Genomic DNA, 16,218 nt, shown 5'->3' with positions numbered 1-16,218 from the left:
AAAACATACACACAACCCTAGACTGTCTTCATGCTAAATAGAAATTCCTTTCGTATGACTTACTGCTTTTACAGATTTTGTTTTGCAGAATTTAAAAAGGTTAAATTTACCAAACTAGGTTCCTGTCGTTGCTAATTAAAGTCACATTACCAATACAGACAACAGTTTTGAGTAAAACAGGTAGAAAGTTCATTATAAATAGAGAACTGAAAAATCATAGACCACAAAGAAATGAAACTAAGCTTCTTTAGCTTTACATGAATATCTAAGACTTTGTGAAACTTTTAGGAAAACTGTCATCATTTATGTAAAAGTTAATTTCTGAATACTCTCATGTTTTCTCTAATGCCATCCATTTCTATAATGCTTTTTAAAGCTTCTGATGTTTCACAGTACAAAGCAGTCTAGAGCAGATCTACAAAAAATAAATATTTGGAAATTTGAGTCTATTTCTCTGCAATCTTTTCTAGTCTAATCAGATACCCACTGAACTTTGTCACATTTTTTTTGAAACAAAGTTAAGCACATATTTTAATCTTCCCAGTACCTAAAGTTTTAAACTCAAATATTTTGTAAAGTTTTATCAATTTATTAAAAATATTTATTAAGCTACTAACACATGCAAGGCAATGTGCTAGGTCCCTTGACATTAAAGATGAATCAAACACAAATTCTGTCTTTTAAGAGGTTAAGGTCTAAAAGACAAATTATACATTTACAATAAAAATGTGGGAAAAAATGTTCCTTAGAGCAGGTTTGATAAGATGTTGGAGTAGAGAAATGGGAAGTATTGCTTTCTAAGACATGAGGGGATTTCTCAAGATCTGTGGCACTGAGATGTAAGATATGGTGTAATTAAAACTCTTGGTCATATGGAAGAAGACTTTTCAGGTGTGAGATATAAAGTATTAGTTTTTTATTGCTGTTTAAGAAATTACCACTAATTTGCAGCTTAAAGCAATGCACATTATTTCACAGAACTATCGGCCTGGAATCGCTAAGCTGAGTTCACTGTTTAGGGTCTCACAAGATTGCAACCATGGGTTGTCCAGGGATGCAGTCTTATCTGAGACTTTGATGGGGAAGGATCCACTTTGGTTGGCAGAATTCAGTTCCTTACAGTTGAAGAACTGATTACTTCTGTTTGTTTTTGGTATTCAGCCTAGAGATGCCCCTCTGTTCCCTGCCATATGGGCTATCCAATGTGAACCCCACAACATGGAAGTGTAGCTCTTTTAACCCAGTCAGGGAAAGATAGGCTCCAACAAGATGGTCACACGGTGTTCTATATGCAATCACAGACATGTAATTACAGGCCTCTTGTCTCATTTGTTGTATTCTATTGGTTAGAAGTAGATCATAGGTCGTGACCCTGCTCATGGGACAATATTATACAAGACCATGAATACCAGGTGATAGGGGTTATGGGAAGACACTCTAGAGTCTGTCCACCACAAGGTAGAAAGGTGAAAGTTTTGATTTCGTTGTGAAGGGTGACACATGACAGTACAATCAGGTTGGGAAAGAAGCTTGGATTCAGGTCATGGATGAAATTGAATTCCCACCTCTGGAGGTGGAGGTTATTTTATGTACAAGAGGAGACCACTGTAATACTTTTGAACAGAGGAGGAAAATTAATGGAAGTAGGCTTCAGAAAGTTTAATCTGGAAATGGCTTCTAAAATGGATAGGGATAGAAAATAATTGGTTTAGGGGAAAAGTGAATAATTTATTAACTTGTTGAAAGAACAAATTAAATAATGAGTATTGTTGTAGAAAAAATGACCAGATTCAGAATTTAAAATAAAACTTTGGTCATTACACTGCATTACAAAAAGTAAGGGTGATCAGTCTCTCAGCAGTTTCTTAATAGATCAAAATTACAGACTTCCCTTTATCCATGAATGCAGTGTAAGAGGCTCTTTGGAAATGCCTCTGTAAGGAGAGATGGGGCTATGAGACACTCAGGTGTGGGAGATGAGCCCTCCTGATACTCAACAAGGGAAGGAAAGATGGACTTTGTACATGTAAGTTAGCATCTTCTATAGGCTATACATTTTAAAAGATTAACAGTAGTTCAACTAAGAATATACTAGGTATGTATTATTTTGCAGAGATTTTAAATTTGTTCTCTATTGATAAATAGCACTATCAATTAGGAAAACTGATTGCTAATTTTTTCATGAGCAACATATGAGAGAAGTGGAAATCAGCATAAAGAAGAGTGACAAATGGAAATAGAACCTGACAATAAAGGGACATCACAGAAAGATAAAAATAATGAATATTTTGAGCCCAGAAGATTACGAGATTAGTGGTAACCAAAAGGATAAGGAATGTTGGTAAGGCATTAGGTTTTAAGGTGAAGAGAAAAAATTAATTTGTACATAATAAATGTAAAGGATTTCCAGAACTATAAGTGAAGCTGTATAGTGCACACTTTGAAATGTATGCTAGAACCCATGAGTCAGCTGGGAGTAGGCGGGTAGACTCTTCATAGTCACTAGGTAAGAGTGGCAATGAGTGTGTAAGATTGAGTGAGGTCATCAAGGGAGCAGGTATAGTGAGGGAAGGACGAGGAACTCATCTTTATAAAATTCCTATATTTCAAAGATGGAATGAGGAAACAGAATTGAAAGAACTTGTGGGAGCAGAAACAGAGAGCATAGTCATAACAGTAATTCAACAAACAAACTAATACAAGAGAGTGCCCAAATTGGGAATGTTTCTCAAAGGAGAGGATAGTCTAAACAGGATCTGCATACTTAATTCCACTGAAAAGGCAGGCAAATTTCATTGGAGCAAGTCAAGTATGAAGTAATAGGAAGGGGTGGGACAGAGGCAAATGAAATGTATGTATCTTATATTAAATTTTTAATTTTTTTTTAATTTGTCTTTATTTTAAGTAGGTTCCACCTCCATTATGGGGCTTGAACTCACAACCCTGATATTAAGAGTCACATGCTCTACCAACTGAGCCAGGTGCGCCATAAAGTCATTTGCTTTAAAATAAATAGATTTTTTAAAACAATGCCCATATATAAAATTACACTTATAATCTTAATTTGGTCTACACTAATCCAGTTTGTGATCTCTGGGCTAGAATTTAAAAAAATGATTCAGAGAGGAGAATAAAAATGAAATTGAAGAATACCCTTGAGTTTGCAAATAAGAGGTCCTTTGAGGTATATAAATAGTGAAGGCAGAACCCAAAGTACAAGATTTAAGAAGAAAGTGGGTGATCCGGAAACAAAAAGCTTGTCCTACGTTATTGGCAACCTAAAACTGGGGAAAACTGTCTCAGGTAGTTGTGAAGGCAGCCAGGGAAGGTCATAGCTGGTTTTGGACAACAAGTAAATAACAAGGCTAATTACCAAGTGTTCCAATTAGAGCTGACTCAGAGCTGCGTGAGACAAATACAATAGTCAGAATTGGGAATTGGGAATTCAAATAATGAATTGGCAGGAGTACCAAGGGAGCAGAAGTCCAGCTAACCCTAGTGGGTGGTTCCTTGCTGGTTTGTAGGCTACTTCAAAATTTGCTATTCATCCCACCTTGCCAGTCTCCCTAGATCTTCACATGCACCCAGATTATCAGGGAATAGTTTACCTTTGGAAGATGAAGGGAAGTTGCTAAGTGGACAATTGTTTGATCAACTATTTGTGTGCTGGGAGTTTGGATTTTTATTTTTAGGAAACATGAGTCATTCACAGTGGTGGACTGAATGGCAGCAGCAATGGGGAAGGAGCTGCATTCCAGAAAGAGAAGGGATGCGTGATAAAACTGGACCCTGAAATAAGAAGCTGGAAGATGGAATTAGGGTCATGGGTGGAGAGATTAGCTTTTGAGACATAAAACAGCACTTTCTCTAATTCTGAGGAGAGAGAAAGAAGAGAATGCATGGGGACAGAGATACATTTGAATTGGGGCAGATATATAGTGAATAAGCTCATACTGGAAAGCTCTGGTCTCTTAAGTACCAGGAAAATCACATAAAATATTGGGAAGGGTGGGATCATAGATTACCTGCGCATTCCCGTGTTAGGCTTTCAATTTTATCCTGATGAAAATGTGTGGTTTTCGTACTGCTGAACGACAACTCCTGCTTCCCAGTTTGTGTGGCTGATTTCATGCTCTTTCCTTGGATTCAGTCCTTCAACAAAGATTTATGGAGGTTCTACAATGTGCCATGTGGCATAGGTTTTTTTCAATCTTTATAGTTTATTTTTATGAGTAGAAAAGTATATTTGCTCTTTGTGAAAACCTAAAGAAAATAAAAATGAATAAAATATCATTCAATCATTGAGTATTTCTTGAGCCTGTACCATGTTCACACCCTCTAGTAGAAGTTAGGTCCACAGTGGTAAACAAATAGGTAATGACTCTTGCACTATACAATTTATAATTTAGTGAAAGAAACTAAATTTTCCCCAGACTTTCCCCTGTCACCCTTCTCCCCAGGTAAACGTTCAATAGTCTTGTGTGTATTCTGCCAGTTGCTTTTCAGATTTAATATAATTTTGATAATTTTATCACATCCTGACAGTTACATTTTTCATGTTTGCTAAGTAGAGATTAAGGCTGCTTCGTGCCCTATTCGGGGACTAATTTTGACGTTTTAGACAAAGATGGCCCAAAACGGATGACAGAGGAGACTGGAGCTAGGATGGATTGCAAATATGATCCCTCTCTGTACAATCTCTCTTAAAATCTTCTTAGTTGAAGCTGTAGAATGAAAAAGGTGCATTTACATGAAGTAAAATACATTAATTTATTCCATCAAATTTTGAGTGCATACTTTGAAGACGATGATGTTCTAAATGCTATTCACTCATCAAAGCATATTTCCATGAAAACCTATTTTCTTAGGAACAAACAAAACCTGTAGAGAAGAACTAATAATAGAGACTGTTGTTAAATCAGTAATTTTCCAGGTTAAACAAGGGGGAAATTAGGATTCTGAAAGGGAAAAGTAAGAGAAGTAAGAGAAGAAATTTCAGCTAATTTAAGGGTGGGTAGGCAAATTTCTGGATTTCCTTCTGGCTGCAGTTGTATACACACTTCTTAGTTTCACTCTTGCCTTATATTGGGGTAGTGACGCTATCTGTCCTCTATGTCTGGTGGTTGAAAAGGGATTTGTACATTGGGGTGCATGGAAAAAATAGATGCAAGATGACAGAGCTTTACAGATTTGTTTATTTTGGGTTGTCGTAATCCTTCTACCCTTTATTCCCATTCAAACTGCCTTAAAGTCCCATCTATAGGAAACTACACAGAGTATGTGACATTGGTGATTTTGCTTACTCTGCTAAAGAGGAATGTAAGAAATACCTATGGTGTATGTCGCTATAATTTATGACACCGAAGTGACAATAACTTTAAGATACAGGATAGAATCCAACTACTTAGAGTCAAATAGAAGATGAGCTACAAGTACATCATTTTGTTGGTATTTCTATCTCCAATACTCCAAAAATTATTGCTCATGCAATTTTCTCCATTTTTTACTTCCTAGAAATGTCATGTATAATCCAGCATAAAATGGAGACAATTTGTGCACTTCTTACTCAGTGTGTTACTGTGAGAATGATGTTCCAAGATCATCAAAGTTAAGTGCTTAAATATTCAATGCATATCAGCTCAACAAACATTTACTGAATACCCAATATTATGGCTACACTTCAGGAAGTTCTGGTAAGTACTATAAGAGGGAGATTAAATCAAAACAGGCTCAAGAGACGACTTCTTTGCTGGGCAGGGCTGGTTGATGTTGATTAATTCCTGTACAAAGGGCTAACAAATCTCTTTGCTTTCCATCATCCTTATAAAGGAAAAATAAGAGTCAAAAGCTAAAAGTAAACTAACACACAAAAATATGATTTAGGAAATTTTATATATCAGCTTTACACTGCTTTGAAACAGCAAACATAGCTAAGTGTTCTGTCTCATTTGCTGCCAATGAGAGGCTCATAAGTGGTGGGGATTTTTATCGCAAAGTGTTTTCAGAAGGGATCTCAGTGACATTTCAGTTTGATCCTCTTATTTCTCTAGGGGACCACTCTGATTTTTTTTTTTTTTTTTTTTTTTGCAAGATAGGCAGTAGGCACATAGGAAAAACTTTCTGTATCCCATCTCTCAAGTTTTTGGTATTCTCGGGCTAAGGAAGAGTTAATCTGCCTTCAGGCATATGCCCACAAAATATCTTCTCACCCCTGTTTGTATTTAAAGAATGACATCTCAGGGACAGTGAAATGTGACTCTCTATGTTCCAGAAATTCCTTCATCTATTCATTCGTTTATTCAACACTAGTATTTGTTGAAATGTACTATGCATGAGGCCTTTGGGAGAAGAAGAGTTATATAGGGAAATATAATAGAGAATGTTAAGGCTAACACATAAATTAAGAAAGTCCAACCCTGGCTTGAACCAGCAAGGATGGGAAAGGATACTGAGACTGAAGACGCAAGAAATCATGTGAAGTGTGTGTGTGTGTGTGTGTGTGTGTGTGTGTTCTCAGGGAGTACCAAGCAGGTGAACAGAACATGCAAAGTTTCAGACACCAGCAAAACCTCAGAAAACCTTCAGGATTTTGCAACCTCTTGTTAAATTACAATTTGAACGTCAGGTGTGGTGGGATTTACATATGTATGTGCACCCAAAGAATGGGTGCGTAAGTGGGGAAAACAAACTTTGCTATATAAATACATGCTAATTTGCTTGATGGGGACAGACTGTGGGGGGAACTTAGATCCCCAAGCATTGTGGTCTATAAACTGAGTCTAGCTCTCTGAGATACTGCACAGTAATTGCACAGTAGTGGTTACAGTGGTTACATCTGGAGACAGATGGCTCTGGTTCTGAACCCGGATCTAGCTGTATGGCATCTAGAAACTTAGTTCACCACTCAGCCTCAGGCTTGGGATCTGTGAATTGGGGATAATAGTGTATATCTTAAAAGATGGTTACATGAAGTGAATTAGTGTATGTAAACAGCTTGGGACTTTGCCTAATGTACCTCCTGCATAAGTGTTATTTTTTATTAACGTTACCCAGCGTTGTAGCAAATGTATGACAAGAGAAAAATAAAGCCATCTGACTGGGGAATGTATGCCCTGATCATCTCATGCTATGGAGAATAGTTTATTGCTAAAGAAAAAATAGTTCAACAAGATTCTCTTTAGTAAAACCAACAAATGGCAGCTTAATAGACAGATTTTGCTTTAAAACGTGGAGCCAAGTTGAAGAAAATACATTTTAAAATAACTAAAATGGGCCTTCTTCTTTTTTTTAAGAATATCATGCTCTAAACCCAAGAGCCCAATTCTTCTTGAGAACTGTTTTGAAATATGGCCCATTTTTAAAAGTTTCATATTTTATTATTTATCCCCTTGGAGCTCCCAACTTTCAAATAAAAGTGAATGTATTTCTTTTAAATAAGAGGAGGTCTGTGCTGTGCACACATCTAGATTCTGATAGTACCAAGGGAATTTTTTTCAAACAGCAGTTCATGTTCAGCCAGTGCCAAACGGAACTTAAAGCTCAAAGGGTTTGACTAAATTTAGAAACCACAATGTTCAAGTGGTTCTAAATTCGACAAAGCCAACTAGAAGCTAACCAAAATCCTATATAAAATGATTCTTTCCCATTGTGACAACAGATAGGGCAAGATGTTATTATCCTACATTTAGGAAAATCAGACCAACAACAAAATACGATTAAATTAAAGTTGAACCATAAAAGAAATGTGTTGATATTCCAGAATACAGAATTATCTTCGGGAAAATTCTCAGTGATCTCTCTAGTAAGTTATAAAGTTGAAAATATTGAAAATACTGATCAGATTAAAGGGAGAAAAAAAAACCTGTTCCTTCCAAGTCTCTTCCAAGTTTTAGAGCAGAAAGTTTTAGTTTTATTCCATATAATAGGAAAGCTGAAACCCTAAACTTTCTAATTGTGTGTCTACTTTACTTCTGAAAATAATTTGTCACAATATTCCTTGAACATTAACATCATTGTTAAGAACAGCTGATGTTTGGAACACTTCATAATATAAAAATTGAATTGTCCACCTGGCTACCCATGTCAGTGCTATGTATTTCACATGCTTTATTATACAATGATCAAAACTGATTCGGTCATTTGCATTTTCTATATTTTAAAAATTTTGCCTGAAGTTTTGAGTTATTGAAGAAAGCGTTGCTTTTTAATCCCAGAACACATTCTTGCTGCATTCATAACACTACCATCAAGGACAGAGGTGATCTACCAGTTTTCTTTCCCAGGGTGAAAATTCCAGGCTAAATCAGAAAAGGTTCAATTAACTACTAATACTAGGGATGCACCTATAATGATTGTGATACAATTACGTTTAAGACCCATGCAAATGCAAATAATGCAATTTTCAGTTTACTTACAAAGGAAAATATAGAATGTGGCATTCATTAAGTTTTTCTAGTAGTGAAATGATGGGGCTTTAAAGATTGTAGTGGTACTGTATTTTACTAAAGTGGAAGCTACAAAAGCAAGTTAATTTAGAGTAAAGTCAAAGGTGAAAGTAATGTATTTTCTGAGAGGAAGAAAGTCACCATTTTTAAAAACCACTTTATGGTCTGAACCAACCTTTAAAAGAGCTTAGTTTCCCTGCATGTCTCCTGGCCCTTACACTAGCCTAAAGTACAACTACCTAACATTCCTAAGGTAATCTATTGAAGTAAGAGTTTGTCAGTTCAGAATTCTTTTTTCTTTTAAAATGTTTATTTATTTTTGAGAGAGAGAGAAAAAAAAAAAGAAAGCGAGCTCGGGGGAGGGGCTGAGAGAGAGGGAGACAGAATCCGAAGTGGGCTCTGTGCTGATAGCAGAGAGCCCAAAGTGGGGCTCAAACTCACGAACCACAGATCATGACCTGAGACAAAGCCAGGTGCTTAACCCACTGAGCCACTTAGGTGCCCCCAGATAATTCTTATGATCTATTACAAAAATATCATCAATAGAAATAAAATGTTTAAATGATTTTTTTTTCAAATTAGATTATTTCTGATGAGTACAATTTCTGATTTTTATAACATGCCTACTAAAATTCAAATGCAGATGTCAAAAGGCTTAAAACTGTCCTGAAACCTCCCAAAGAATGTACAGACATTGAGACCAATGAAGTTTTAGACCAGAAAGTTTTAGTTTTATTCCACATAATAGGAAAGCTGAAACCCTAAACTTTCTAATTGTGTGTCTACTTTACTTCTGAAAATAATTTGTTACAATATTCCTTGAACATTAACATATCAATAATTAATTTTGGATCATAAATTTGTACTGAAAACACGACCAAGACTGCGTTTTCTGGTGATTATTTATCTTTAAATTTATCATGCAGTATTTGGACTTAGTATAAAGAGCCTACATTAAATCATACTGAATGAATTGGAGGTAATTGCAGGTCATTATTTACTGCTTATAGGTGGGTCAAAACATTTGATTTTAGGATTAAGAAGAGTATGTTGAATATTTTTCTTATCGCAAGTATAATTCATTTTCATTGTCAGGACTTAGAATATACAGATAAGCAAAGTAATGGCAATATGTCCAGAAACAACTAACATTAATATAATTGGGGAGCATAATTTTTTCTCATGTTTATAATGTGATTTTTATTGGATCCAATCAAGAGAGGAAACCATGAATAATTGAGTGGAATTTCCAAGAATTTAAGAATGCAGATCTCTAATTTTCCCCATATCTAAGATAGTACATAGCATGCTGACAACAGTCAATGAATATTTTTTGAATAAACAAATGAAAATGTGTGCTGAAGAGCCAACATAATAGAGTAAAAAAAATAAAGTACATTATTGTGAAATTTGTGGACATTGAATGTAAAAAGGAGACAATACAAAAACTTCTAGGGAGATAAGCTGGGATAAATGGGAACTAGAACATAACATCTAGACTTCTTTTTTTTAATGTTTTTTTTGTTTTTTGTTTTGTTTTGTTTTTTTTTTTTTTTGCTCAGAGAGAGAGCATGAGCAGATGCAGGGGAGGGACAGAGAGAGAGGGGAACAGATGATCTGAAGCGGGCTCTGGGCTGACAGCAGAAAGCCCAATGTGGGGCTTGAACTCACAAACCATGAGATCATGACCTGAGTTGAAGCCGGAGGCTTAACCAACTGAGCCACCCAGGAGCCCCATATCTAGACTTCTGAAGGGAATTTAATTTCAATATAAAATTCTAGGCCCTATTAAAAATAATCAGAGCAGAAGAGTTAAATGATGCCAACGTCAGATATATGAGATCTCAAACTATGTTACTTGTGATACAATCTTTTGTGGGAAGATGTACTCACCAAAATAATGGAATAAATAAATAAGGAAGATAGAATAATAATAAAAGTTTTCTGTTATCTCCTTCTTCAATCTCCTTATTACTAAATAATATATATTACTGCTATCAATGATTTCCTATTATGTAACACAATTAGGCAGTTTTGCACTGTGATACCAAATACCCACATCTCCTCTCTGCTGCTTCTTGGTAAAATTATATCACAAATCACAATTTTTATTTAAATTTTTTTAAATGTTTACTTATTTTTGAGACAGAGGGAGACAGAGCGCGAGTGGGGGAGGGGCAAAGAGAGAGGGAGACACAGAATCCGAAACAGGCTCCAGGCTCTGAGCTGTCAGCACAGAGCCCAATGCGGGGCTCGAACCAATAAACCGTGAGATCATAACCTGAGCCGAAGTCGGACACTTAACGACTGAGCCACCCAGGAGCCCCCAATCAATTTTTATTTTTTATTTTTTATTTAATTTTTACTTAAATCACACCTCAGTGTTTCTTTTTATTTTAACCTCAGAGGACTACAGCTTTTTGTTACAATCTGAGTTATTACTTGATTTTTTAAAAGCTCTAACACATATTTGTTTAATTTTTTTTAAGAATTGAAACAGGCCGGGGCGCCTGGGTGGCTCGGTCGGTTGGGCGTCCGACTTCGGCTCAGGCCACGATCTCGCGGTCCGTGAGTTCGAGCCCCGCGTCGGGCTCTGTGCTGACAGCTCAGAACCTGGAGCCTGTTTCAGATTCTGTGTCTCCCTCTCTCTGACCTTCCCCCATTCATGCTCTGTCTCTCTCTATCTCAAAAATGAATAAACGTTAAAAAAAAAAAATAAAAAAAAAGAATTGAAAAAGTTTTGTGTTTTGATGAAAACAATTGGGGCTAAAAGGAGAAGGTTTTCTATGTGAGAAGATATCATGAGCAGATACAAAGAAATGTTGAGGTACACAATTGCTGGTTTCTGTGACTCCATCACTCAACTGAACTATTTCAGTGTGGTTTCTGTTGATTTCTCTATCACCCATCTTTCCCTTTAATCCCATCCTTCACAGAACTTCCAAAATTATCTCCTAATCACAGATCTGGTCATTCACTCCTTTGCTCAAAGCCCAGAACAACTACTCCCTGACCACATTAAACTCCTCTGTGTGACATTTAAGTCCCTAACCAGTCTAACTCCAACCGAACCACACACGTTTATTTCTTACTCATCAATGTATTAAATCTCCATTCTAGTTATAAATGATTATTTTCTCAACTCTAAAGAAGACAGTCCTTTCACATTTCTATAAGTTTCAAGGCTGGTTTCCAGGCCTGGAGTACCCGCCTTGCACTCTCCCTCTTCAGCCTACCTTTATTTTCCATTTTCCCAGACATGAAAATCTTGTAGGCCCAGAAACCTTCTTCAGTCATCTGAATTGACATATTACTGTTTTTCCTCCTATGCTCCCACTGTATACTGGACCCCCATAATAGCACTGGCAGCATTCTACCTTAAATCACCGAACATAACGCATGACAAATGGATCCACAAGAAAGCACTTTTGTCCTTGAGGGGAGAAAAGGTGTCTTTTCCAGAATTCGCTCTTCCTTGAATGTTTATCACTGTGTGTACTCAGAGCAGATACCCAACAACTGTTGAGTTTTACACAGAAGTTTGAAAACATGTAAAAACGCACATGCTTATTTGCTGTTAATACTCAGGATGAATCTATCAAAGGCAGTGGCCACAGTATTCTAACTAGAAGAGTTTTTTGTGTTTTGCCATTTGTTAGGAGAAATCCAAGATGCAGCCAACTGATTGTTTAAGGCTTTGAGCTACTTGTAAAACTGTTCCCAAAGTTCTAATAAAATTTAGTTTTGAATAACTTATTCAAAAATAATTAGGAAATCCCCAATTATAATTTCCCAAATACGTTAGAATGAAAAATTAAGTACATTTAAAAAATGCAAGGTCTCATTGGCAATATTGCTGGCAACCTTTTTATTAGCCAGATCATCTGCTGGATTCAGTGAGCGATACAGCAGTGAGCAACCTTTGTAAGTCTAAACTGATCTTCCATTGGAGATCTTTCCATTTTAACACTGAATTTTTTGTCTTAACTCTCATCCTTTTTTTTTTTTTTTTTTTTTTGGTCTTCTTAACTCTTGAACTTTCTATGTAGTTCAGGAAGGATAGTGACACTTTGCTACATTTCTTTCCTTATCCACTCATTCTCTTTGTTCTCCAATAACTTACCAGTTAGCCAAATAACTCAACCTTCAGATTTGAGTAAGAATACTTTTCAAACTAGTTCACTTGACCGTATAATGTAGCACATGTCAATAAGAGGAAACCTAACGTCTTTTGCAATGAGCTTTTAAAGCAGTTCCCTACCTTCTCTGTGTCAAGTGCACTCAGAACAGATGCGACCAAGGCATGCTGGGCCATTTCCCGATGCCCTAAATGCAAATCAAAAATGGTTATTACAGGGGAGGAGAGAATTTTCTCTTCACTCATTTTAAAATCTTCTCCTGAAAACATAAGGAAACAAAGCCAACTTTGATAGGTCAGTGTTGAAAGGAGAAATTAAACGTGCTGCCAGTGTTGTTCTAAAAATTAGGAGCATCACAGATTATACGTAGCTCAACATTCCTGAAATGATTTTCACTTCCCTGCTACGTATGAGTAAATTAGGACAACACTTTCATATATACCAGCTTGGAACTATTTGAAATGTAAAAACATTTGAATTACAGAAATTAAGAAATGAGTAACAAGTAAATATCAATATAAATTATTTACCAATAGACATTTTAAATATTTCTGCAACAATTTCCTATTTTATAAACATCTATACTGCGTACCATCTGCTGATACTTATTTTAATTCATAAAAAGACTATATTTAAATCAAAATGTAAGTGACAGAATCAGAACAAAAGGGAAAGGGCAGGAGAATAAACTGAACAAATTCCAAATATGACTTCTAAAGGCAGACAATATAAAAGCTATAATCTTAGTTTAAGCCTCACACTCTTTAAACACAGTAATTATAGGACATCTGCTGGGAACACAGCTTTGCTATTGGATAACATTAATTGCCCTGTAATATTTCCTGACACTCCCCAAAATATGCCCCATTGCTAATAATTCATTCACATTTCAGTACCATTATTAGCTACTAATTCAAACAATCAAGACAAAGACAACGAATGGATGACCTTGAACAATTACCCACTCAGTGAACAGAATTTATTTTGTGCTTTTTGTGCTTTTCAAAGATGTAACTGCTTTACTGAGTCTGTGAATAGCAAGCACTCCAAAATCAAGCAAATGCAAACAAGGGGAAAAAATTGTGGCATAAACCTGAGGTTCTTTCTCAGCGTTCTTAGAATATTGATAAAATATATCCATATGGTATGCTTTCTATAGGAAAAATAAAAAAAAAAAAGAAGAAGTGTGAATTCAAGCAGAAAACAAATTATTTTTATAATCGAGAGACAATTCAGTCATGGATAGTCAAGTATACATTTAAATGGTTATATATTTTTTATTTCAACCTGTGAGAACATTTAAGAATCACATAAATTTAGAGCCAGAAAAAACATTCACTTCTCACAGCAAAATAGTGGGAGTTTAATGGGCAGCTCCTCAGGGGGCCCCTTGTGCAGAATATTTTAAACACAGTCTGCCAAGTTAACACTCCCTCCTCTTCACCACCTCCTTGTTTCTCAAGAAATTTGAATTTTTAAAGAAATGTTGTACTCTTGGCCTTTTCTAATATGGAATGCATTAAGAGGAAACCCATAAATAAATGCTTACATATGCTCGTGAGACAGAAAGCAGACACCTCAAATTGATCTATTTGCCAACAAAGGGGAAAAGGAGCAGGCACAACTGAAAACTAAGGCAAAGGAAGTAATAAATGATATGGGCCAGTCGACATTCTCACTATATTTCTTGGATGTGTTGGGGAGCATATTCTGGTGTGGTGTATCCCAGCTAGAAATGCAAGAATAATAGGAAAAAATGGATTAGGCATGAGCAAGTCCTGTTGAGGAAAGAGTGTTGACATTTGTTCCACTGTCTGAAAATCCCAGCAAAGAAAGTGAAATTATACACTGATCTAATATAAAATCCCAAAAAGAAAAAGCAAAGTTTGAATTCTTTCAGTGATCCGAGATCCTGGAAAACAATTCCTACAACATTAAAGAAGTGAGGAAAAAAATGCATCTATCTAACGAGCTTTCGTATATTGGAGCCTCTGATTCTTGTTCCTTTTTTTTTTCCTCCTCTACTTTTAAAATTGTATTCTTTGTATGAAATTTATTACCACTGAAATTGATAATATGATCGTGTTACCTAATGTTTAGAGAAAAAGTCTTAGGAGGTGATGATTCCTAATTGTATCATTGTTCCCATCCACTCCCAGTGTAAATGTAATGCATTTCACAAGTTTTTCTATTGTTTTATTTTATCTCATAAAAAATTATATATATATCATATATATGTGTGTATATATATACATATATGTGTATATATATGTGTGTATGTATTTTATATATTTTTAATTCTTTTTTTCTTTGCAGATATTTACTGCCTTCAGGGATATTTTACACAGCATCTGAGAAGCTTATGTTAGAACACATGTTGTATCATAGACGAAAAACATTCGTAAGATTTCAAAAAGAAGAAGCAAAACAAACTGTCCCTAAATGATAAAGAAACAGAAGATTAGGAAGCTGAGAATGAGAGGTTGAGGAAGAACTTGAGGACATTCACTCCCCAACACTTGATAAGAGGTACATAAAATAAACAAAAAAACAAAAACAAAAACACGTTAAACTCTGACAGGGCCTAAGATGATCCGTAAAGTTCTAGGGTCAGTCTTTATGCAAAGCATTGAATAGGACAAAGTGGGATGATAATATGTTGGGTTCTACACTGGGACCTTTTCATACAATAAAGCTTTCTATGAAGATGTTACGATGTAGTTAGAGTGACAAAACAAAGAACATAACCTGAGTTTTCTTTACTGGTCTCAAAGTAGGTGTTAGTAGAGTTACTATCTAACTTGTACATATGCACATGTATTTTCCAAAAGTAGAATTCTCAGCTTGCTTTCCTCAAGGTTCCATCTTGGCATTTTTAGAAAAGTCAGAGAAGGGTCTACTCTGTTCTTCATGCAGTCTTCACAAGCCCTTGAATCCCTGCCCTCCCTTCCCCCACATTTCTCCACTGCCTCAAACACTCCTGTATGGTGGGGGTTTTCCCCACTACCATCAACCTATGCCCGCATGAGAAAATCCAATGTCCATCCCAAGGGTATGATCTCCCAGTGTTTTCCAGGTTTCTCAGCTTTGAGATTCCTAAGACATTCTAGGATTGCAATTGCTCTTCCCATTCTAAAGCTACAGGGAATATAACTTGTCCTTCCCTCCATATAACACATTAGCCCACACTAGCTCATCACCATTTTACAGATGAGAAACTTTGGCATAGCAAAGTTGAATGACTTGGCCAAAACCACCCACGTGGCAAATACTTATATTCACTGGCCTTAAATATGGTGCAAACTCTCAATGGACAGCCCTAAAATTGCCTGGATTCTTAAGAAGAGCAAAATTTGGGGTAATTTTAGATATCTGCTATACATCCCAAACTGTGAAAGCAATATAGAAGTCTGTACTGATAATAGGCACCCACAGAGCAAGGTGTCAGTGGGAGGGAGAAGGAGCCCTAGAGGGACTCCTGAGTCCTGAATTTATTGAATCCACATTACTTCTTTTCCTGGAATTACCATCCACTCTTGAGAATGACCCAGGTCAAACGAGCACCTTCAGATTGCTGAGTAAAATCCATGAGCCTTTCGTCGTGGCCCCTTCACTGCAGAAGCACCTTTGGGCTT

Source organism: Panthera leo, chromosome F3, assembly GCF_018350215.1.
Source record: "Panthera leo isolate Ple1 chromosome F3, P.leo_Ple1_pat1.1, whole genome shotgun sequence".
NCBI lineage: Eukaryota > Metazoa > Chordata > Mammalia > Carnivora > Felidae > Panthera > Panthera leo.
The sequence above is the reverse complement of the archived record's forward strand: the minus strand, read 5'-3'. Positions refer to the sequence as shown.